Genomic DNA, 26,475 nt, shown 5'->3' with positions numbered 1-26,475 from the left:
ACGCGCTTTCATTATTGAATAATTGTTTCAAAAATAATGAAAGTTGAGGCTGTCAAGCAGTTACTGTTATTGGCGCTCGGTATCGCAACACGGTAATGCACGGGTAGTTGTGGGCTTATTGACATAGACCTTTGAATTCAAATAACCCCATAAGAAGAAATTTAAAAATGTTAAATCACACGATCTAGGGTGCCAATTCTGATGACCGAAATGAGAGAGTACGCGACTAAGAAATACCTTATGCAGTAAATGAAATGTTTCACTCTCTCTAGCTGTACGGTAAAATAACACCCCATTTTTACTAACCCTAAACTCTCAACTGTCAAATTGTTCTTTTTTCATGGCTGCCAACAATTTATGGAAAAAATGGTGACAAATTCAAATCTTGCGCTAATTTTGGGACAACCTTTACATCACCTCAGGTAAGTCCAAATACATTTTATTATATTTCATGTTATTATTCGTTTGAAGCATATTTATTGATAAGATAATTCACACATATCTATACTAATAACATAAAGCTGAAGAGTTTGCTTGTTTGTTTGTTTCCTTGAACGCGCTAATCTCACAAACGACTGGTTCGAATTGAAAAATTCTTCTGTTGTTGAATAGTCCATTTATTGTATTGAAAAGTTGTGTATGCCTTTTAGTTGAAGAAAAATTATCATTTCACATCTGAAGGGGAGGATGTTGGGGGGAGGGGAGGATATGGATTTTTTTTATTCGACGTACTTCCTTTAAGCTCCTATCACGGGCTTCGCAGTGCAGGTACTGCTTTTATTATATACTTTGTAACATAATAATAGTTTTAGATTCAAATTCATAGTTTTCAGTGCGTTCCGTAAGTCGAAGTAGTAAAGTTCCTTTACTGATTGACTCTTCCAACTACTTCTTCTGATGTTTGCATTCTTTTTGTAAGACATCTAAATTCTTTTGCTATATCTTCTTTTATCTGAGTTGGCATTCACATTGTAGGGAAAAGAGTCGTGAAAACATTACTTTTCGAAAAGAGTTTCTTTGTCTTTTTTTTTTTTTTTTTGACTGAAAAAAAAAATTGTGTTTTTTAATGATCGTCTTTGAATGGCAAGTCAAAAATTTTTACCGGGTGTTCTAACATAACTAGAGGCACTTGTGCATAAAATTTACTCAAAACTCAAGGGGGCCCCATTGTGAATAAATTTCTGTCAAAGTTACTCCATTTTCGAGTCACAAAATTAGAAATAAACACTCGCAGGAAAAATGTAAGAGATCTAAACAAGTTCAAAATCAAGCTTACGTCATTCTAAAAAAATGAAGGAAAAAAAATCCAATCTGTGACAATTTTTAGGAAGTTTCAGTCATTCATGCCTGTCTCTGTGTCATTCAAAATGGCGGCAGAAAAGTCATCTTGGCATATACTAGTATATATCAAGTCTCATAACTGCTCAATCCTTTCACCAATGGCATTACAATTTATTTTTTCATAATCAGTATTAAAAAGCTTACAGGTACACCAAATGTAAATAAAATTGGAGATACTGGGTGTAATTTTTAGAAACGCCTGGATGATTCGACATGGAAGAACCCCACTGCCTTTCAATTTTATGTTTGGAACATGTAAAAATTAACAAATTAATAAAGTTTGAATTAACAATTATTAATTGAATTCAAATAACTGAAGAATTTCTTCACGTTTAAGAGACTAATAAAATAATGCAAGAGCGAGAACTTAGATGCGATACAGTCAGTGAAAAAAGACATTGGCTCCGCATGTTTAGTCTAGAAGTTTTCTTTTGATAATCATCAAGTTAAATTGCTTTCGATATGCACTTATTTTCCCTCATTAAGACGAAGACATATCAGGAAACAGTTCAACTAAGAGTGAAAAGGTGAGAGCGTTTATGATCCCGCAGAAAATAAAAGCATCCAATTTTAAAATTCTCATGCAAACCAAGCCATGCGAACAGCTAAAAAACGATTTGAGCAGTTAAAAAAATTGTTAATACATTAAGGATTTTTTTAAATATAGCTAAGCTGAAAAAAACAACCGATTATCTAAATCATTGCAATCGTTTAGCAAGTTTATTTGTCGTCACAAAAAGACAAAAATGTATGGACGAATTAACCAGATTTTCTTCGTTTAATTTTCGGATAGTTGAACGAAAACAATCATAATGAAAAATTACAATTACGAGTGCTTATCAGTGCTTTCAAAAAATCTTGTGCTTTCCCTATAACATTGCCATTAGAACGGTCATTTTCGAAATTAAATTGAAAAAAAAATAATTACGTTCAACAATGATTAGTTCTCGCCATTTATTCTTACACTGCAAGTTCCCAGCAAACTTTCGGAACAGGTTTGCAACATATTCAGGGTTGCAGTGTTGGAAGAAGAATGGTCGATGAAAAAAAAAAGAAAGCTTGTCTTATGTTATAGGATCTTGTGGGTTAGCACTTTCGTACCAAACTAACTTGAACTGGCCATCCCCTCGGACGTTTCCAGCCGGAACATTGACAAGGTCTGTGTTATCGGTGGGAAAATAATGACCAATTTACGACTCCGACTCATGTTCTCCAAAATTTGTCGCACTTCGACTCCTCCATTCAGATTGAGAATCCGTAAGTTTGGCAGAAATTTAGACTCGGATGGAAAATGACTGACTCCAATTATTGGAACTCAAAAGGATTTAACTTTCGACTCAGAGTACGACTCCTTTATCCCAAACCAATCTGACTCCGACTCCGCAAGTATTGGCAGAGTTGCGAACTTTGAGGAAATAATGACCGACACCGACTTCGAGTATTTGTTTAAAACCTTTGACTCCCTTCTCCAAATCCTTTACCCCAAATCAGATCGACTCTGACTCGAACTCCGCAGCCCTGTTTTCTTTTGCGAAATATTGACATTTGGTATGATTTGTTATTATTTTCACTCTCTAAAGTTTTAATTTATGTATTACATTTTTGGCAATGGCATATAAAATGACATTCAGAGTTCCTTATGTTTTAACATAAAGAGCTGCGCCGATTATTTTTTTCCTTTCATTTTTATGATGTTTTTAAATTATGTGTACCTACATATATATATATATATCGTCACCTCACAGCAACAGTTGGACATCTAATCCCAGTAATAACACTAAGATATCCTGCTGTGGCTCTGAGGCGACAATATATATTAATCATTATTATTTGGCAACGGGAAAAATAGAATCCAAGGCGCTTTGCATTTGTTAAATTTGTTAAAATGAGCAGAAAAAGCTGTGGAGATCACCGAGACTGATGTCTTCGACAGCTTTGGAGTAATCTAATGCTTTTCTTTTGCACATCATGGACAAGACAACAACATTAATATTAAATTGAGCTTATTATTTCTTTTTTTTCTTTTTAAAAGTGATGAAAGGTGTTCTTTTTAATGGAAAAAAGTAGCTGCTTAGTTTATTGTTCGTTTATTTATATATTTCACCAGTACATATTTCATCAGCTGAGCAAGGCATATTTTTATTTTTCTAGAAATTATCATAAAATGTTAAAACGGTATGTTTGACATAGTTTGCAGACCTTGCTAATTTTGAGAATATTGATTAGATACTAGAAAGTCGATATCGTTATACGAAAAAGTGAGCTCGTTTAGTTCTGGTCGGAACTTCTTGTTTGCTCTCTCTTACTTTTTTTTGAGTTAATGGGATAACATGGATTATTTAATGTATGTAAAAGTGGTGAGGTGTCCAGATCAATTTTTTTTAAATTTAAGTTATTGCTTTTCAAATTTCTTATCCTATAGTCTTTACTCTTCGCAATGGGGTCGTACAACCCCATTGCATACATTTCAAATTATATTTTCAGAGTTTTTATTCATACACATATCGCACCGAAATCCATCAATAAATCGCAATATTGCAAACGTTGTAGCATAATACACAAAGTAGTCACTACAAAAAAAAAAAAAAAAAAAAAGAGAGAGAGAGATAGAGAAGTGTTTACAGTTAGTAAGAAATAAGTTCAGTTGTAATATTAAACCAAAGATACTGTTAAAAAACTATTTATTTTAAAGCAGACGAAATGAAAATGAAGAAAACATTCTAAATTAATTTATTTAAATAACTTTAGAGTAATAACTATGTAAGTTGGATATGAAACAAAATATAATCATTCACAACAACTGTATATCAGTATCCTTATATTTTTTCCAAAAATATTAAGGGGGAAAAAAACAAGTACATTCGTATTAAATTGCCAGGAAGAAAAGAAAGAAAGAAAAACTAATTGTGTATTTTGCATGTAAAAAAAAGGAAACGAATATCCCACTCACGCGACTAAGAATAAATTTTCAAACAACGTTAGTAGATTGTATTACTCACTATCTACCAATCACAAAATGAAAAAAAATCCACTATAACGAAAAAAAAATCATTAAGCAAATCTTGAGTGCTTAAAAAATCATGCTTGTTCTTTAAAATTGATGGGTTATTTTCAAGACTAACTACCAAACTGCACGACATTGAGAATCACCGATCTGGATGAAATTCTGGATTTAGGTTAGTTAGCATCACTAGATATGAACCCAGGAAGAGGCAACGATTGAAACTGAAAAAGGGAGGGGGTTCAAAAAAACCAACAACTAAAAGCCATTGGACTTTTAGCAGCAGCAAAAAAAAAAAAAAAAAAAAAAGAAAAAAAAAGAGAGAGAGAGAGAGTGAGAAAATGAACAAAATTTTGCTGGAGCTTAGTTTTGAGAGGAGATGAGTTGTAATTAATGTAAATCTAACAGCTTAACTCACGTTTTTTTAAAGATTTTGATGAGTTTTGTACACAATAACCAGGGCCGGATTTGGAAGTGTGGAGGCCGCGGGGCAACGAAAGAGTGGAGCCCCTCCCTTTCTGATATATCGATAATAATATAAATTTTAGCAAGCATTCTTCGTAGAAACACACACACACACACAAAAAAAAAAAAAGTCTGTGAGAAAAAACGTAAAATTTGCTGACCCGTGAAAGTTAGGATATTTTGTAAAAATTTTATTGTGGGGGCCTCTTTGTTGTGGAGACCCTGGGGCAGTAGCCCCGCCTGCCCTCCCCTAAATCCGGCCCTGACAATAACTTTCCCCGAAGAAACCCGAAGAGATGAATTAGAGATTATACTTACATTATTTACCCCCAAAGTATTTTGAGATGTCAAAAACACCTGGTAATAATTTCATTCAACAAGAATTACTTGTTTAAGTAAAAGAATTGATTTACTATTATAAAAACCATAAATACATAAAATAAAAATTTTTGCTTTTTCTAAATAATGTTTCGTAAACAGATATACAAAGTAAGACAAATAATTATGTTCCAAAAATTTTGACATTTCTGTTTTGCTTTTAAATTGGAAAATAAATAAATGAACCTTAAAAAGTGCAAGGGTCGTTCCCGCCCTCCCCCCCTCTTCAAATCACAGTCACTGAACCCAGATAAAGCGGTTTGACTGCATAGGCCCTAGTTCGGCGACAACGGATGTCTAAAGCTGTTATTTGAGTCCAGAAAAGCAATGGTTTTTGTTTGGAAATTAAACTTTTTTTTTTACCCTTTCTTACATTAGCATTGCAGTATGAGTCAATTAAAACGATTAACAGCTATTACTTATTTACTATTTATTAAAATTAAAAAATAATAATAATAAATAATAGACAGCGTCGATAATGGGACAAAGTACCAGGCACTCAGAAAATGAGTATATATCAGAAAAATTAATAACAAACGAAGTAATGTATGTTGATGGGTAAAAACCGACACATATGCTTAAAATGACATGGAGTTTTACAAGAAAGTACAAATTTCGGCATATATATATTAAAAGAAGACGACTTTAATAATCTTTGAAGCATAACTGCTCGCGTTCCTCTAGGGTGCCACAGGAAGATTTTGATGAAAGTCACCGTCAAATACGAAGGTGATACTTCTCATAATTTTGTCTGAACCTTTTGGGCCTTTCATGGGTTTTATCTACGCCTTCTATATCCGAACGGTGGCTCATCGAACATTCGTCCTCATGAAACACCCTCTTGAAGAAGTTCTTCCACTTGCCTGATTTTTCTTGTGGCCAAACAGAGTCTTTCTGGAATTGATATTTCAAGTATAGTTTACCTGTGGAATGATCGGTTTTTGCACCTCTAAGTAAAGCAGTTCCGTATAAACCATTGTAAAAGCCTGTTGATCGATAATTGCCTATTATTTTCTCCATAGCTCCACCGGCTGCCGATAAACATTAGTTTGCGTTCTTGGTTTTCATGTCCCAATCTTGTTTTTATAGAACTGATTTCGTTCATTCTCTGCGGCTGTGGCAAACAAAAGTACCTACGTACTTTTCGCTTCATTGACACATTGGCCTTTTATTTAAATTAGATGTTAGTTTATATCGTTTGAAATTAAACGACAGTTGTAATATCTCTGCTGACGCTCTACTTGCAATATGTCGTCACAGAGATCTTTCTTAAATGATTGGCATACAGCAATAAAACCTTAAAGTTGACATAAAAGTTAAAAATAGTTTTAAACAACTCTCTTGAGTTTAGGAGCGGAGTCAGAAAGTTATACGTATCGAATAAGGTTTGCTTCCATACATTCTTCTTAATTTCTATACATGCTGCTTGATAGGCCGGCAGGACCTTTAACTGCAAAAAGACTTCGGCAGTACAGTGTAGTTATAATTAAAGTTACCCTGTTTAGACCCCTCTAGTGACCGTTCTGCGCATCGGATTTCGATGAAACTTGGAATATAGATTATATAGACCATGGGGAACAGGATTATGCAATAAAAAATAGTTCAAAAATCGACGATAGGAGGCGCTCTACACACATAAAACATCCGGCAGCAACAATGTTGTGTATGAACAGTCACTGCATCACGATAACATTACCGTATGGTGTAGTTTCACCGGTGATTTCATCCTCAGTACCTATTTCTTCGAGGAGACCCCCCCCCCCCCCCGCCCCAAGGTCCTAAAAGGTGTTCCGTCACCGGTCCCTGATATTGAGCGCTTCTTGAGCAGCAAGTCCTTCCAGCTTTGCAACAACGAGCGTGTTGGGACTCAAGTGTCTTTATGCAAGACGGTGCACTCCTCACATGGCTCGTCCACTAAAGGCACTGCTTCGTATGCATTTCGGTGATGACAGGACAATTTCCTCAGCATTTCCCTACAGCTTGGCCCCCCGCGAACGCCGGACGTAAATTCGTGTGACTTCTGGCTGTGGAACTTCTAGAAAGATCGGGTCTATGGTGAAAACATACAGACAGTGCCTGAATTAAAGGACAGCATAAGGCACCATGTTCATGCTATTGATAGGGAAACCCTTCGTGCAACTGTGGCTCACGCTATAACACATTTTGAACACGTGATGGACGCAGATGGAATGCACATTGAACAAATTCTGTAAATAAAATCGATTTTATGACACAGTCTCCGTCTTATTTGATTCATGCGCCCTTTTCTACTCTGGTGGTCGATTTTTGAACTATTTTTTATTGCATAATCCTGCTCCCCATGGTCTATATAATCTATATTCCAAGTTTCATTGAAATCCAATGTGTAAAACAGTCACTAGAGGGGTCTAAACAGGATAACTTTAATTATGACCACCCTGTATGTCTGATCACGAAAATGTTGTAAATGAATTCTTAAGTGAGAAAACTCCGATTGGATAATAGGATGAATATTGTATCGTCTACTAACAGGTGAGTCTTTTTCAATCCCGGGATGCCTTTCAACCTCTTGTACTCGTTTTCTTCGGAAAACTAGCTTTTCTCACATGAAGTCTACATTTTGGGGGGAGGGGGAGCGGATTTCTTTCTTATAGGATATTCATAAGCTATATTATTTAATTATATATCGTTTTAAAGTCTTAAACACGGTCATTGGGAAAAATATTTCAAAATAATTTTTATTTATAATTTTCTCTATTTTGTCAATTTCTTTCCTATTGAATATTCTTTGTTCGTTATAGTTTAAACTCTTAACATTGAATGTACGGCAATTATGTGCAATTACAATTTGAGTTGAGAATTTTTCCAACAAAATGTTGTAAAGGGAATTCATTACTAGCAGATGTTTTTCATTTCTATCATAGTATGAATAAAAAAATTTAAAGGACAGCCCGAAACCATGCAAAATTACAATGTTTAGAAACACGGATTAATATCGTCTATCTGCACCACCTGAATTCACTAACTAATTGCCCGAATTGCATTTAGTTATAATCCGTTTAAATGTATCTTGAAGCTTAAGCATTCTGTGACTCTAAGTGGTTTTCAAAATCCGAGACTAATAGTGCTGTGTACGGTGTACCTTATCCTACGCAACCTCATACACATGTTAAGCTATTGGACGTTCTTTTGCTGACAACGTATTTCTTTCCCTCAGCATTCAGTTCGAAGAGAACCTTTAACAATTTGCTTAGTGCCAATGCAGGAATATCAGGACTTGTTGTTATGCAGATAAGAATAAAACCGTTCGAAACAAACTGGTAGCGAAGATAAATTATTGTTTTAAAAAATTAGTATAAATACATATATACATAATTTATAGCCTATGTCACTCAGTAAGAATGCATTTTTCATCTAGTAAAAGAATTTTTCAAATAGTTGTAATGATTCCAGAGATTACCTCGAACATATAAACATACAAAAATCCGCTTCCTCTCTTTATAATATTTTAGTATAGATATATATACATATTTTACATTTTCATTGTTACTATAAAATCCTATCTTTTTTCAATTATGTGTGTGAAATTTAACCAACCTACATACTTCATGCCGCATATTATTTATTTTCAAACATATATTCAGTTTGTAATCCCCCAGAATAATGCAATAACGCAATAGTAATGTACATCACCTCATCTTTCCATATCATTTAACACATTATTTATTTTTCGCCGCATACTTTAACGTAAAAGTAAAAAAAATAATAATAATAAAAAAAAAATTAAAAACAAAATATACCGAAGACTTAATTATCTTAGAAATATCTCTAAAAACAAACAAACAACAAAAAAAGGGGAGGGGGCAAGAAGAAATGAAATAATTAAATAAATATCAAAGAAATGGGAAAAATGCATGTCCGTCGTTCTACCGGTTTGTCTGTCGACAATTGTACTGTACCCCCGACGATAAGTAATAAGCTCAACTCCTGTGCTACATAAATAAGAGTAATTCATAAATAAATTATAGCCCTAACTGGGTACTGAGAACTCAAAAACATAAGTTTTTAGTTAAAAAGAGGCTATCAATTGAGTTATCCCTTAAAAGCCTCTTCTCGAGTCTGCAACGTATGAACAGTGAATTTACACACACACACAAAATTGATATTTGTATATTAAAACACACAAGACTTGAGTTACATGATATTTAACCTTGAGTTTAGAATTTAATTTCATGAAAATAGAAGTTTTCTCTTCCGTGAAGTTTATGTTTGAAATAGAATACAGAGTAAATACGTATTAAAACAAAATAAACATATTCTACAATCAGTTCCCAGTCTTCCTTTAAACACAGTAACTCAATTTTTATTTTACCCAAAGATATTGATTCATTTCAAGAAAATCAGTTTCATAAAGCGCTAGATAGAAAATATTTATCTACGGGATAGCGTTTACCTGATTTCAATCTCTTAGTAAATATTGCTCTAACTTGGCAAATATTGAAGTTCACTTGCTCCGCCCCAAAAATGAAGCCCTTCCCCACTAAATCGGTGGGCGGGCACGAGGGCGTATCCTCCCATTTTTACGTCACACATTTAGAGCTACAACTCAGAGGCGGGGCGTCACGTCCAAAGTGGCCGCCGTCGCAAGTCAAGAACCAGGAGTTGTCCTGACGGCTCCGAAGATAGTCCAGAAAAGCTGCTTCGACGCCGTAAAGCATCCAATCAAAAACAAAAAGTCAGCCCAAGACCAGGGTAAGTGCAGATTAAAAGAATTTGGTGTGAATTCAAAAACTGGGAAAATTAAAAATTGAAACAATTTTACGATTATACAGACTAATTTCCATGCTGACAATGAGGGTTGATGATGGGTAATCGATTCCCAAGGAAGCAAACACAACTCATTATTTAACAGATTTTGTGTCAAAAAATGCACGACCGTCACTGAGAACAAAATTTCATGCAAATTAACCCGAATAAATCGATCATGGGGAGGGATAAAAATGGAAGAGCAATTGAAGGGCTCGGAGCAGAAATGTGACAAGCCACAAGCAATGACTGCTCGATCAAAAATTTTGTTTCTCACAACTAAAAGTAAACATGACAATGGATTATGCCATTTGGAGGGAAACACATTTGGTTTTAGTATTGCAGAATATAGAATGTATAATACCCTTGAAACATTCTACAACTACTTTTTATAAATTGGAAATTGGCCTACTGAAAATTCACAATGTGGCATATGACATTCTTGCCCCGAGCCCTTCAATTGGAAAATGCAAATGACGGTGAAAATAATAATTAAATTGGGAAAATTTATTTTCGGAATAAATTTTTCTTTCGAAAAATTAAAATTTTTCACATAAATGTATACATTTATGGACTATTTTCAGTACTTTTCGTTTTGATTTAAGCTATATCAAGACAATTAACTAATGCTTTTTCTGTGTAATGCTTGTTATGCGTATTAAAAACTTCTGGAGATGAGAGAACGGATGCTTATAGTATAACTCAATAGTTTGAGTCTCGGAAGTACAAAAATATAAGAAATGGTTTCGTATTATCTCTAAATATATTTAAACATAATAATCAGCTAAAGTCAAGCATCTGTTGCACATCTTTACACACATAGTGACCTTCTTTCAATTATTTGAATTCCTTAAATAGCAAATATAATACAGTTTTTTAGACTTAAAGCAGAAAATGCAATATGATTATCTATCTTGCTTTATTGCACCACTTTTTGTTCGATATAAAAACAATATATTTTTAAGGTTGCAACATTTGTAACTTTTCTAAGGTTTCTATTTACAATTTTATCTTAAGCAAAGCTGGTTGCAAAGGTCACTATGTCGTCTGCTATCCACCTATGCACTTCACTGACATTTAAATGACATTGGAAATTTATCAGAATCCAAAAACGTTTTGAGTGTGGACGGTTTGCGGTTTACTGAACATATGTACACCATTTTGGAAAATATGCATCACCTACGCTTCCGAAGTTAAAAAATTATGTGAAGATTCATTTAAATTTTTATACGGATAGACCTAGGTAGGAACTTAGACAGTGGTATACTTTGCCCTCCCCGCAAGGATTTTTGTCTTTTGTAATATTGTATGTCAACGTGAAATTCATACAATTTTTAGAAACATAGTTTCATTTATGTGGTATCCCGTAAGTTGAAGTTAGCTAAAAAGACCGATATAAATTAATCTCATATTTTACATCCCTTTTAGATGCATACATGATATATGTATCTATTTCTTCCGAAAAATATACAATGTTTTTTAATTTTTACCTTTTTAGTATATTTTAAGACTCTCAGTACTGAGCACATACGCACTCGAGAATTAAAGTTCTTGAATCAAGTCAGCCCTTTATCAACAAGACCTAGTTTCCTACTGTTACGCTTAAAGTATTTTGCTGTTCCTAAGTCCATGATATACCGTCGAGCCCGCTTATTCGAATATCGGTTGATGTAGTACGTTTTCAGTGTGCCAAACCATTTCAATGTTTAGTTTTTGTCCCGGCTTGTGTGTCTCGCTTGTAATGTCTCGCTTATTAGAATTATTTTTCGAGGCAAATTGGCCATTCCATTAGTGAAAAATGCAAGCAGAACTTTTTGCAATCTTTTGCTTAAAACTATACTTCTTGCTTTCTGCTGAGTTTTACTTGCCGCATTTGCATACAATAAATTAATTTATGACCAGAATAAAAAGAAAGAAAGAAAAAAACTACATCGGTCAACACAAATGATTTTTTTTATCAAGTACTATACATGATTGGACAACTGTCAAGGAGTACAAAATATCAAGTTCATAAATTTTTTTTAAGTATTCAACTTCATCTTCTCGTTATTGAAACATCAACTGCATGTTAACTGATTATTCAGAAGCCCAAGCTATAAACAAAAGCAATGTTTACACACTTTGTGACTCACTCTTCCAAAACCCCCAGTCTGTAGCGACATTCTTCTTTCCCGGAGCACTGAATATTTTCAGAGGTACTTAATACTTTATAAGTTTACATATGTCTTTTTTTTTATTGTTTCTGGTTGGAGCACTTAGCACCCCCACAAAATTTTTTTCAAAAATGAAGTGCTCAAAAACAGCTTCCCCCTCCTCTTCGCCTTGAGTCAGTAGCGTAACTATGAGGTCTAGCGCCCTTGGCGAACTAAAAAAATTGCGCCCCTCCCCCCAGGGTCTTCCACGTGGGAAGTCATCGGAGGTCATTGTTACCTCCCAATTTTTTTGGGAACATTTTAACTAATTGATTCGACAAATAGTAGGCAGCATTGTAATTTTTTTCTTATTTTCTTTTTTAGAATTGTTTTCAATGATGCCCAATGTTCCTTCTCTGTGGATTATATAAACCCCCTTTAGCACTTTTTCTTGCGAGTTTTTTTTTTTCTTTTGAATTTTTCTAAAGCAATTTTCAAATTCTATAATCAAAATAAATAAATAAATAAGTTTTTTTTTTTAATCAGTAGAAATGCCGCTCCCTGGAGAGAGCCACTCCTGCCAACCAGTAGTTACGCTACTGCCTTGAGTTACTGCCTAGATAGTGAGAGAGAAAATTGTAGTAGGCTGAAAATTAATCGCCTACTAAAAATTAGACTAACCAAAAATTGGCACAGCTCTGGAACCCTATTTCTAGTTTTAAAACCGTTGTTTAATACAAATTTGAAAATATTACGTTAATGGCTTATATATTTTTGCACAAACAGCATTGTAAACATCATAAAGTGGACGTATTTAGTAGCATAAAGTTTTCACCTCTGTATTAGTAACATTATATTCCCAAACAGAATCTTTGGTCAAAAAACATATTTAATCAAAAGCACGATTAAATAATAAATTATTAAAATTCCGGATGAAAGGGACACTGAAGTATTGTAAAGTAACAAAAGAAAAAAATAGAAAATAGAAAACATTTAAAGGGCTATTCCACGGAAAGCGGTCATTTTGTCCTGCACGTGACGCCTCATATATGTCATTAGAAACAGTACTATAAAATATTAATGACACATTTTTTTTCTGCTTAACAAATTACAAACCTATGTGTGATATTTTCAGCAAAAAATTTCGTGATTTACCCTTTAAAATCATTACTTTTTGATGAAATATATGATCCGTCAAGTGCGGGACAAGATGTTGATTTTTTCGTGGAATGGCCCTAAACCGATGTAGGTATCGTAAAAAGTTAAAAATAAATAAATTAATTAAAATCCTTTATCGTTTTCTTTCTGTTTAACAACACACATCAATACTTGAGTGGATTACAGTCACATCCTTTCTGACCAACCTTAACTGTATTTGCTGGAGGCTTAGATTAACATTAAATTAGATCTGAAGCTCGTTGCACTGGTTCAATAACATGCACATTTTTCTGCTTTAAGGGGACGCAGTACCATACACAAAAACAAACTTTTATATTCATTTTAACTCAAAACTTTTTATTATTTTATGTTTATGATTTAATACAATAAAACATTTTAGCAAAAAAAGTCGTGTTAATACATCATCTTTACTAATAATAAAGCTGAATGTCTCTCTGTCCGGAGGATGTCTGTAGGATATCTGTAGGATGTCTGTAGGATGTCTGTGACGCGCATAGCGCCTAAACCGTTCGGCCGATTTTCATGAAATTTGGCACGAAGTTAGTATGTAGCATGGGGGTGTGCACCTCGAAGCGATTTTTAAAATTCGATGTGGTTCTTTTTTTATTCCAATTTTAAGAAAAAAAACTATCATAAATTACGAAATTATCATAACGTGTAACCGTAACATGGGCACAAGCCAATTGGCGAGATACGAAATTATCATAACGTGTAACCGTAACATGAGTACAGGCCAATTGACGAGAAAATTCACAATACATTATTTGTAAATACAGGCGAACCAAAAGACCTTTTAATTTTTCTATTACGGGCGAAGCCGTGCGGGTACCACTAGTTTAATATAAAATTAAAATTTTTTAAATTTTTGAAATTTTTTAAAAAAAATCTATCTCCTTTTGCAATTTTTGTCGTATCGAATCCATTCTTTTTTTAAAACACTATTCAAACTCTTTTACATAAAACTAGGTATTTTTTAAAATATTAGAGCTATAGAAAAATATTTATGATTTTTTTTATACAGTATGTCTAAAAAACTGGTAAAAATCTCTTATTTTAAAGTTTGATTAAAAAAAAAACTGTTTCACTTAGAGTTTCAAAAATACCCAATTATGTGAGGCAAATGCTTATAAACATGTGCTAAAAAATTTCAAATTGCTATCTTAAATACAAAAAAAAGCCTTTGCACTTTAAATACACCAAAACATGTAAAAATTAGAAACTGAGAAAAACGCATTTAAAGTTTTCAATGGATGTGAACTACCTGAAATTTAAAGGGATCACAGCAGACATGATGTTACGAAATCGGTTATAACTTTTTTCCCTTTTAATATTTCAGAATGAGATTTAGAACATACAAATAAAGCAGTTGAAGGATCCTATAAAGACTAAAATTTAAAAATCGACAATTTAAAGAAAATTTCACATTTTTTCGGTACTACATCCCCTTAAACGAAAGAGTAAAGGTTTCCACACATGCATACAAAAACATTAATAAACACGCCTCCTAGTTCTGAATTTTGCAAAAACGCTCTTAATATAATAAAAAGCAAATCGAGAAACTATAAAACATAGGCTCCAGTTATTTTGAAGCTGTTGTTTTCCCCCCATCTCAACGTCGTCGCAATAAATGCGACAAATGGAAGAAATTAAATTTTTGGATAGTTGTGTGATGAAATAAGGTTGGGAAACAAATTACATAACGTTTGCTAGACTAAATCAAATTTAAGAAATTCGAAAAAAAAACATTTCAAAATTGAAGCATTTTTTAAAATTTCTGAAACTCCTAAAATCATTGGGGTGCACCTCTTCAGAAGGGTGTCACCAGGTGCAAACGCCCCCGGTACGCACCTAATGCAGTAGAACGAACGGTACGCTACTGCATTTGGAAGTTGAAACATAATTTTAAATATTTTGCAAAAATTTCGGAGAATTTAAGTTACTTATTAAACTTTTTACAAACTCTTAAATCTGTTTGTGTGTCACCTCCTGGATTTCGTTCAAGAGGGGGGGGGGATGCTCTCAGGTATTCATACAGCACTAACGTCCCCTTTCCCCCTCCCGTAGTGTTGCGAGAACATTTCATGTATTAAATATAATTTGAAATACAGGAGAAAAATTGTGGAATTGAAGAGCTTATATGGCTCATAAACTTGGATATTTATTTTGCTACCCCCCCCGCCCCCTATACGTTTGACAACGGCGCATACACACCCCTCCACCAGCCGCTGTGAGTTTGCTGCGTTTGATTGATTAAATATAGTTCGAAATATTGGGGAAATCTTTTTTTTTTAAATATTTTTTAAGTGCTTAAAATTTTATTTTGGGTGTCACTACCCTAGACGTGTGACGCATAGTGACATTACTGACTTACGAGTGTTAGGTTTAGGCGGAAATTGCGAAACTATGCACCAGGGAATTGAACATTACTCTCAGTAAGCATAAATGATTACTAAAAATCATAATTCTTCAATAACACAGGGCAACAAAAAAAATGTTTCTTCTTTGGTGCCCAGAGTTTTAAAACTGATTTTAGATATGTTTGGGGCTCTGAATCGAAATATGAAATTAGTTTTTCTCTAGCAGCTCTACTTTTTCAGATAAGTACGGCTTTTTTATCCAAAATATGCAGCTTTAACTCTATTTTGTGCACTTCTAAAGCTGGTATAGAATTCTTAAACAAGGTTTGCTTCCAGCATATTTGCCCTATTGTCAGTCTGCAATTCAGTTACGCTCAGGAAAATTCACTACATGAAGTAAATATCTGGCAAGTTTATTAACAATGATTTAACAAATTAAGGACAACTTGTAAGATCTTGCTTTGCATGCATTTCCTTCGTGTGACGTGTGACGATTTGGATGTTTGTATATAATATTTTCAGGGCTCAATTAATATAGAGGGTAACATTAAACAAAAAATTTTTTGGGGACCTCTGCAGTCAAATCTAAAAAAAACATAAAACATTATTGGAGAATCAGGGGTGGTGGTTTCAGGGGTGTCTTGGGGTTGAACCACGCATTCAAAATACTTGTTGGTGAGAAGCAGAGCACATCCTACACTTGTACAACTAAAAAAATTTAAACAAATAAAAAAGAATACCTTGATTTTCTTTCATTTTCTTAAATAATCTACTAGTACAATTTTAGTCTTTACGGGGCCCTTAAAAATCAGAAACCCATGGCCAACAGCCTAATTGATCTGTTTGGTAATTAAGCTCTGATTTATTTGTATCATACAATATGAATAAAAATTCCATGCTTCGTTTTTAGTTTGATATATGGGTGTAACTTAAACCTATGTCACATATATTTCAAGTTCAATAATCTTAGAAATTTGAGCTCCTGTGCAAAAACTGATGTGATATTTGAACTTAGTGTACCGAATTCGTACTAAATCAGCTCAAAATACCCGTGCACCAAAATGACTGTTGCCCTGTGTAATCCTTCAAAACTATTTGTAAGATATCAAAAAATGGCATGCTTAGGGAATTACTGATGCTGAATAAATTTAATGTCAAATTTGCACGTCCCGATATCACAAATCGAATGTTCTTTATGATATTTGAATTTCAGCAAAACAATATAAAGTTATAAAACCAAATAAAACGATTACTAACAAGAAGTTTCTCCCAAAACCAAGCAAGCATACTTTTCTGTATACTAATATCGATTTTCTAGGTTCTGATCAATATTCTCAAAATTAGCTAAAATCGCGAATTATTTCAAATGTATTTTTTTTTTATTATTTTAAGCTGATTTCTAGGAATAAAATATGCCTCACTCATCTAAAGAACTAGATGTGTAAAAAATAAATAAACGAACAAATAAAGTAGCAGCATCTTTTAAACAAAGCAGCTAATACCTTTTTTCCATTAAAAAATCCTTAACCGCTATCAAAAAGAAAAAAACAGAATTAAAAGTATTAATCTCATTAAAATAAATATATCATATCAAAAAAAATTCGTTTGTTTTTCCCCTGTTGCCATTTTGTTTTCAAAAATCAATTAATAAACTTTCAAAAATAATTAAAACCAATTAAATGTCAACTTAAAGAAATAATTTTCATAGTCGAACAAAAAATGGTCAGTGCATTTATTTAGCAGAAACATAATGGACTCCGAATATTTCCGCCAAAAACTGTATGCATAAATTAAAACTTTAGAGTGAAAATGAAAACAAATTACATGAACACTAACTATTTTTCAGCAAAAGCCACGGCGTCGGAGTCGGAGTCAATCTCATTTTGAGATAATATAGTCCGATTAGAGAGTCAAAAATTTTCAATTCAAAAACTCGGAGTTGGAATCGGTTATGTCCCTTCAAGTCCGCAACTCCGCCAATGTTTTGGGGAGTCGGAGTCGAACTTCTTTTGGGATAAAGGAGTCGGAGTCAAATTTCCAAGAATCGGAATCAGTCAGTTTTGCTCCGTGTATACATGTTTGCCAAAACTACGAAATCAGATTCCAAGTCGGGGAGTCGGAGTCCGACTAATTTTTGAGCACAAGAGTCAGAGTCGGAGTCAGGAGTTGCTCGTCAAGAGCTATTTCTAACAAACTTTGAAGTAAATCCGCCTTTAAGTTAAGAATATATATTGACTTTCAGTTTCTCCGTAGCCGCTTATGTTAAGGGGCTTGAACTGTTCGAAATTGAGTTGAAAAGTGTTAAAATAGAAAAGATATTTTCTATACATAATCTTTATTTAAAGCTTTTTCCTACAAACCTTGTTTGAAGCAAATTTACCTCTAAATATACAAAAAAAAAAAAAAAAAAAAAAAAAAAAAAATCTATCAATAATTAACTTTTAACTGATAAAATGTATTAACTAGAATACCGGGGGGGGGGGGGGGGTTGTATTGTGATTTTATTCATAAAATGTTCAATCACAGAGTAAATGGTTTTATTTATTTATTTTTTTTTTGGAGTCACACAGACAAATTATTGTTTTATGTGAAATGTTTACTACTTGTGTAGATTGTGCTAATTCTTTTGAAAAAATATTATTTGTTTAATATATTTTTATGCATTTTTACTCCAAATAATACTGATAAATAACACGGCGGACAGTGCCTTTGGCACTCTACTAACTCATGTTGAACTACAATCTAGAATTTCTTAATGTTTGTGATTTTTTTTGTAATTGACGTTGTATGTGTAGCTTGATTCTATTTTGTTTACTGTTCGTTATGCCATGTATGCGTTTCATTAATGAATCTAATCTATCCTAATCTTAAACCTAATTGGTAATTATTAAGTAGTTTCGAAAAAATGAAGGATAAATTGGCATACTGAAATGTATGAATGGATAAGTACAGTAGTACTAATAGCATATTTTTGAAAATCACTCCAAGGAAATGGGGGGGGGGGGAGGCGGGGAGGTGAGCACAATCGAATGTTTTCCGTTTTCAAACAATGTGTGAGAGGAATTCCTAAAAAAAAAAATCATAGCTTAAAAATGTATGAGCTATACAATAAACTAAAGAAAAAATCAAACGACGAAAGAACTACAAAACTACATTTTTTTGTAGTTAATCTTCGCCGCCTTGCATGGTCTACCTCTAAAACAAAAACGCTAATTAGCTTGAGCAGACGACTCTGACCAATTTAAAACTGATTTTCTCTTAACTAAAATTGTTTTAACATTTTTTGTGTTTAATTTAGGCGTATCCTGCTTCGGAATCGCAGGAAGAACGTCTTATAAGAGGATTTTTTTAAAGGGTTTTCTAATGAGAAAAATATTGCGTCGATGCAATAGCTATTTGTAGTAGAAAAAGCCATTTTCGAGTCCAAACATTTGATTTCAAACGGTTTAGAGCATTTTCAGTTTTCAACTTCCTCCTCCCCCCGTATAGCCAAGTAGTTCCTTGTCAATTTGGATCAAGATACAACGTAAACTGTGGATTTGTATAGAGACCATACATCATACACCTGTAAATGTATCTATATATAAATTTTCTGTTTTGTAAACATAGATTGCAAGTTATACCGCAACACAGATGCTGCTTTTAAACACAATTATTCCACAATTATTACTTGGTGCAGTACTGTCAACATTTTAATGCATGTAAAAGTAATTGAACTCATTTAGGAATCTAGACCGGGATCTGAAGGGGGTTGAGCATGCATGGAAAGGCTGACGCAATATTATTTCTGATTATTGTTACAGGCACGATGGTGATTATGAAACCACATGTCGTCGCCCCCCTGGGTGTTCGACAACCCCGGGGGAGGGGGGAAAGCAGTGGGGGAGCCGTTTTCTATAACACTCATAACTCGCGAACTATTTGAGATAAAACGCTGAAAAAAGTGGCAATCGACGCAACAAAAACAAGGGCTTCATAAAAGCTAAATATAACTATGGACCTATCTTTGTTGGTTTCTGAGTAAAATTCCATTTTTCACAAACAAGCAAAATTTTTGAATAAAATGCGCAGAACAAAATTTTTTTCACCAAAATAAATTCCAAATCAAAATTGTTTGATTTTTTTTTCAAATAATGTCCAAAATATCATTATTCAGTTTGTTAAAATCATTTAAGTACTGTTAACGCGTTGAAAAACAAAATGACAGTAGCAAGCTCGAACACGATTTGCATTATAGTTCAGGATCTGAAGGGGTATTTTGAGCATGCATGGAAGACCTGACGCAAAATTATTTCTGATTAATGTCACAGGCACGATAGTGATTATGAAACCACATGTCTTCGTCCCCCTGGATGGTCGACATCCCCGGGGGAGGGGGGAAAGCAGTGGGGGGAGCCGTTTGCTAAAACACTCATAACTCGCGAACTATTTGAAATAAAACACTGAAAAAAGTGGCAAGAGACGCAACAAAACAAGGACTTCATAAAAGCTAAATATGACTATGATCATATTTTTGTTAATTTCTGAGTAAAATTCTATTTTTCGCAAACAAGCAAAGAATTTGAATAAAATACGCTTTTTTTTTCAAACTATCAAAATTATTTAACTATTTAAGGAACCAATAAAATCTGAAATATCATTATCCAGTTTGTTTAAAATTACTTAAATATTATCAAAGCGTTGAAAAGTGAAATGAAAGCAAGCTCAAAAAGCATTTGAGGCAATTTACAAAGGAAAAAAAAAAAAAAAAAACAAGTTTGCGGAATGTACCTTGAAGACTCGACATAAACCAAAGTAAATTTTGTGGCTCTCCTGTTTTGGCGGTTTTATTTCGTAATATTATCAAACAATGTCCCAGTTAAGCTTTAACGCATTATAGCTGCTTAGTATGGGTCACAATGGGACTTTTTTAAAAATTAAAGCATGCAAGTTTGCAAGTACGAAGTAATTACGGAAAGGATAAATGATCAGGATAACCCTTTTGCAGATTTTACACCTGAGTTATGAAACACAGTGAGCGAGGCTATTGCCACAAAAGCAGCATCAAAATTTCAGTGGAACGTTAAAGAATATGTGAATGGTCTCTTATCCAGAGAAATCCTGCAATGGCAATGTCTTCAACAGCGACTGCAAAACTGCAAAAGAAAACCAAAAAAACATTTAACCTGGGAAACGTTAGCTCAAAAGTGATGTTAGTACATCTAAAAATCATTCCCATACAATAAGCCCAATGCTAGGTTAGGTTCATCAGAATGGTTCACTGAAACAAAGCGCGAGATCCGATTTCGTGAATGTAATTGAAAATGATACTTCTTGCAGCAAAACTCTTTAAGAAGCACCCTATTTTAAGAACAAAGTTCAAGTTATCGATGGAATGAATGACTCTGGTCCATAATGTCCCAAACACTACTTTCAAATGTAGCAAAGATTTTGCAGGTCTCCAAATAAAAAATAATAAAATTTTCTCTCCAATAGTCAAACTACACGAGTGGACCTTAAACACGATCGATACATCTCTTTGTCGTTTTCATAACTTGAAAACCAGAAGTTCCGGAGAGTACATTACACAATAATTTCTTGTCATTTCCATCAGAAATAAATATAATATATCAGCTCTTTACCATGCTCCTGCAATTCTTTCCAACATGTGCTAAGAAGTATTGCTCAACTGTACTATTGAATCAATTCCCCTGTACCTTAGCAGTGCCTTTAGATGTAACCAAGTTTGGGTTTCACTTGAATGAAAATAAAACAATAAAGCCCCACACCTTATGATGCAGCCAGTGTTACCAGAGAGTTTAATTCCACCCTGCGCAGGCAAGAACTGTAAATAATCTTGTAAATGTTTTATTAATAATTCATCTTGCTGTAAATACTGTGTTTTTAAGGCTAAAGCAAAACCCCATAAACTACAAAATACTCGGAAGAGAACGATTCAATAGAACAATTACAAATCAACAAAAAAGAGTATGATCCAGCTTTCAGAATTTCTGATATATTAATGCTTTATGTATGCATATTGATATTCTACAATTATTTTTGAATACGCATTATTTTACTAATTTTATTTAATTAGTTTTACTAGAACTCTAGTGTATAATTTTATATTTATATTCGTTTTCATAAAAGCTCAAGCTTCTCATTTTTTATATTTATTTAGTACATATTATTTCTTGTATCATTGTTCTTTGTTGAGTAAATTATAAAAAGCAATATCCGCAAAACAATACCCGCAATATTCTTTTGTGCAAATTGAAAACACAAATTAATAGAAATAAATTAAAATAATATTTGAATTGAAACTACTCTGAGCCTGGTTCCCTAGTTCCTCTCAAATTTAAAGCAGTATATAACAAAATTAAAGCCATAGTTAAATACTTTGCAATTAGAATAAGTTTGTAAACTGAAGAATGAATAGTTCGTTATAAGGATAATAAGGCTATTTTTTTCTCCTTAGCATACTGCCGTTTTATTCAATGCGCTAACTTAAGCAAGTGCTTGCATTTTCTATTTCGCTTTTTAACGCTCACGTAGGTAATAATTAAGTAGTTTTAAACAAACTGAATAATGAAATTTCAGGTTTTATTGATTCCCTAAACGGTTAAATAATTTTAAAAAAGAACTTATCTTTGAAAAAAAAGCTTTTCGTATTTTATTCAAAATTTTTGCATGGCTGCTAAAAAAGGAATTTTAATTAAAAACCAAAAAAGATAAGACCATAAACATATTTAGGTTTTTCAAGCCCTTATTCTGTTGCATCTTTTGCCACTTTTTTCAGTGTTTTATTTCAAATAGTTCGCGAGTTATGAGTGTTTTAGCAAACGGCTCCCCCACTGCTTTCCCCCCTCCCTCGGGGTAGTCGACCATCCAGGGGGGCGAAGACATGTGGTTTCATAATCACTATCGTGCCTGTGACATTAATCAGAAATAATTTTGCGTCAGGTCTTCCATGCATACTCAAAATACCCCTTCAGATCCTGAACTATAATGCAAATCGTGTTCGAGCTTGCTACTGTCATTTTGTTTTTCAACGCGTTAACAGTACTTAAATGATTTTAACAAACTGAATAATGATATTTTTGGCATTATTTGAAAAAAACAAATCAAACAATTTTGATTTGGAATTTATTTTGGTCAAAAAAAGTTTGTTTTGCGCATTTTATTCAAAAATTTTGCTTGTTTGTGAAAAATGGAATTTTACTCAGAAACCAACAAAGATAGGTCCATAATTATATTTAGCTTTTATGAAGCCCTTGTTTTGTTGCGTCGATTGCCACTTTTTTTAGTGCTTTATCTCAAATAGTTCGCGAGTTATGAGTGTTTTAGAAAACGGCTCCCCCACTGCTTTCCCCGGGGATGTCGACTACCCAGGAGGGCGACGACATGTGGTTTCATGATCACCATCGTGCCTGTAACAATAATCAGAAATAATATTGCGTCAGCCTTTCCATGCATGCTCAACCCCTTCAGATCCTGGACTAATCTAAATAAACTCTGGCTCCATTCAAATTTATATTTGAACTTTATTCATTCTTAACTGTATCGCCCGGCGTTGCACTACCTGTCTCGAAAATAAAAGTTAAGTGATGAATAATCAACAATCATGTTCAGACAAAAGAGGGGGGGGGAGATGAAAACATTTACGTCAGAATAAGGACAATAGTCTCTAAAAATCCCCGTTAAACGCTAGTCCCGAAAAAGTGGCAATTGAATAAGCTAACGCCAAATTATAAATTGCTGGTAAACAAGAATATGTTGAAAAACACAGGTTCCAAAATTTACAGTTATTATTACTGTTATTATGATTATTACTAATATTGTTACATCAACGCCTACGGAGGATTTTTTTTTTCTTTTCTTATTTTTACTTATGGTGACCGAAAATAAAAGGCAATTCAGAATAGTTTATTATTTACCTCAAGAAAGATCTGCAAACATTTTTTTTGTTAAAAATCGTTTATTTAGATGAAAATTTATAAATATCGTTTTGAAATATTATTTAAAGAAGAATTTTTTTTTCCTTTTAAGTTTTGGCAACGAAAACAAAAGAGATGATTTTTTGTCCAAAAAAAGAGCTGCTTTTATATTGTCTTATTTTGCAAACGTCTAAAATGAATTTTTTATAATAAAATTTAATATGTTATCCGTCTTTGTATTGTTTCTCTTACTTTTTTTTTTGTATTAGCTACGTCGCCCGACTTTGCACGGTCTATCTCGAAAATAATAGTTTGGTCAACTGACGCACGTTCAACAGGCTTGAACAAAAAAAAAAAAAAAAAAAACACTAAAATGTCCCTACAAATTTTGGAATAATAAATAACATGGAAAATTTTTAAATCTCCCAATTACAGGACTAGCCTCAAAACAAAAGCAAGAATTTATTTGTTCATATTCGAAAAAAAGTGCAACGGATCTTTCTTCTCGATGATTTTCTTCTCACTACAAATTAAATTTAAAAAAAAACGTTGTTCAACAATGATTGTGATCATCAATGAGTTTTTAATTGAAGGCTTACCTACATTTTAGCATAAAATTCATTAAAACCAGTTATAATTCTCGTTCTGATTACCTTAGCACATTGGAACAAATTTTATCTGATGTAGAAAAATAGGGGTTTCCACTGATATTTTACTATAATTTTGCGAGAATTTTTTTGCCCTCGTATAAGAAAAACACTATTTTGGGTCCTAAAATTAAAATTCGAACGGTTCGGTTCCTTTTTGGCATTCGACTCCCCCCTCCGTTCCTTCTTGGGTGCCCAAGTACCTCCCTGCCAACTTTGGACGAGATCCTACGTAAACCGTTGATTTGTATAGAGAACATACATATACAGGGTGTTGCAAAACTAATGGTCCATACTAAAAGGGGTGATAGACCTTGCCAAAACAACCAACTTTCACAATGCAATGTGCGGGTCGGAATGCAAACGGCCTGCCGGTAGAGGGTAATGGGTTCGCAAAAATGGGGAAGCAGACCAAGAACAACAATATGAATACAGATAACTTTTATTTTTAACTTCATAACTACGTTATTTAGATCAACATAAGTAGGGGAGCTAGGGGCTTGATGTAGCAGGGGTAAGTAGTAACAGTGATTTTTCACTAAGAATTAGAACTTTATTAACCTATTTTTTTGACTCATTCTTACTGTTATAATGTACCACGTCACGTCATCACCGCCAGCGTCCCGCCAGGCGACGCAGTGAGTGGGTGTGTGCTAGCCCTCCGTTATTGGCAGGTAACGTATTTTGTGACCTTCGTACATTTTTGGTTAGCTTTATTATTTTTGACTAAATAGAGCTTTCAATATTTTATTTCGTATTAACATTTATCTATGTATGATGTATTATCATAGTTTTCAAGGTTACAAAGATGTTTGAATAGTTAACACGCTAAATATGAAAAACTATGGTTTGGGGTTAATTGTAACAAAATCTCGAGGTATTCTGTAACATCTTACAACTTGCCCCATATTGCTGTATGTTATTTGTAATGTAATAAGGGATTTAAAGCTTCCGGTGTTTGGCCTTTAAATGTAGATATTTTCCAAGACAGTGACTTTGCGTCCTCTTTTGTCACTGATTGTCCAGATCCCACTGAACAATCAGAAAATTCTCTAAATGTGATTGAAAATTTATCGTTGAATCTCGAAACTGCAAACGAACCAACTTCGAGTTGCTCTGGTCTAAACAAATTTTCCCTATCGAAAATTAGACCATTACCAATGGCACCATCATGGAAAACAAATATAAATAACAGGCGTAAAAGAAAGTCCACTGTTTTGACAGACAAATCTGAAAAAGAAGCTTTGAGAGTGGAATATGAAGAAAAGATGAAAAGAAAGCAGAAAAAAGATGATAAAGATAAAGGAAAAGTAAAGGGAAAAAGCAAAGGTAAAAAATCTGCAAACAATAAAGATGGAATAGAAAGAGTAAAGAAAAGGGTTTTGAATTCGAATTCTGAATCTGAAGAGTGATATTGTCTAGTTTGCAGCGAAGGGTACCGTCATTCAAAAGGTGATTGGGTTGAATGTATTATATGTAAGATGTGGACACATGTAGGATGTGTCGGAGGAGATACTATTTCTTTTGTTTGTATAAACTAACTCAGATGAAGACTGAATTCATTGATAAATAGACTTATGAACAGACTGATTATTATAAGATGTAAGAACTACGAGATAATTAAAATACTTAATTTGGAGGTTTATAATTTAACTTATTGTGATTTCGAAGTGCCTAGTTTATATATTAGTACCTATGGTAGAATTTTAATGCAAAAAAGGATTAATAGTTTAAAACTGAAATATTTAAGTTGTTGATTACCTAAAGAAATGTGTATTTCAGTTAATTATTTAATAGTAGATGCATTTAATAGAAATATCTTATTATTTTCGTTAAATACCTAATTATTTGTTGAAAACAAAGCAAAATGTGAAGAGAATAAATTATTAATGATGTAAAATTCATGTTTTTTTATTGTTGTTACTATATGTCCAAATAGATGTTACAACAAAACCCAAGTACGGGGTAAGTTGTAACAGTTCCCTTTTTTAGAATTTTTTTTTTCCTGAAAGAGATACCTATAGATGTGATGTTTTTTCAATTAGACTTCATAGAAGAATAGTCAGAGTACCAATCAAAATTTAGCTAGTGATAATTTAACCAATACATCTCAAGATATGACACCATTTGTAAAAATCGTTACAACAAGCCCCTCGCTCCCCTACTGTATCTTCCTCCAGCAGGTGTTGCTCCATTTATGAACATGTACCAGCAAATGTTCGAGGCATCATATCATTCCAAAACGACGGAGCATCAGCTGATTGCGAAACTACC

The 26,475-nt window shown here is 33.4% G+C and overlaps 1 protein-coding gene across 2 annotated transcripts in view; it reads left to right on the top strand.

Moving 5' to 3' along the window:
- The first annotated feature begins 9,772 nt into the window (after positions 1-9,772).
- LOC129227005 (uncharacterized) overlaps positions 9,773-26,475 on the top strand; it is an 82,055-nt gene continuing 65,352 nt past the window's right edge. The window contains exon 1 of one of the 2 annotated variants that reach the window (XM_054861635.1): positions 9,773-9,916. The gene's annotated coding sequence lies outside the window, so the exon portion shown is untranslated. The remainder of the gene's footprint in view (positions 9,917-26,475) is intronic. The other variant, XM_054861633.1, reaches the window with a different exon arrangement.

This window comes from Uloborus diversus, chromosome 7 (genome assembly GCF_026930045.1).
Source record: "Uloborus diversus isolate 005 chromosome 7, Udiv.v.3.1, whole genome shotgun sequence".
NCBI lineage: Eukaryota > Metazoa > Arthropoda > Arachnida > Araneae > Uloboridae > Uloborus > Uloborus diversus.
This window is presented reverse-complemented; position numbering and strand designations above follow the sequence as displayed.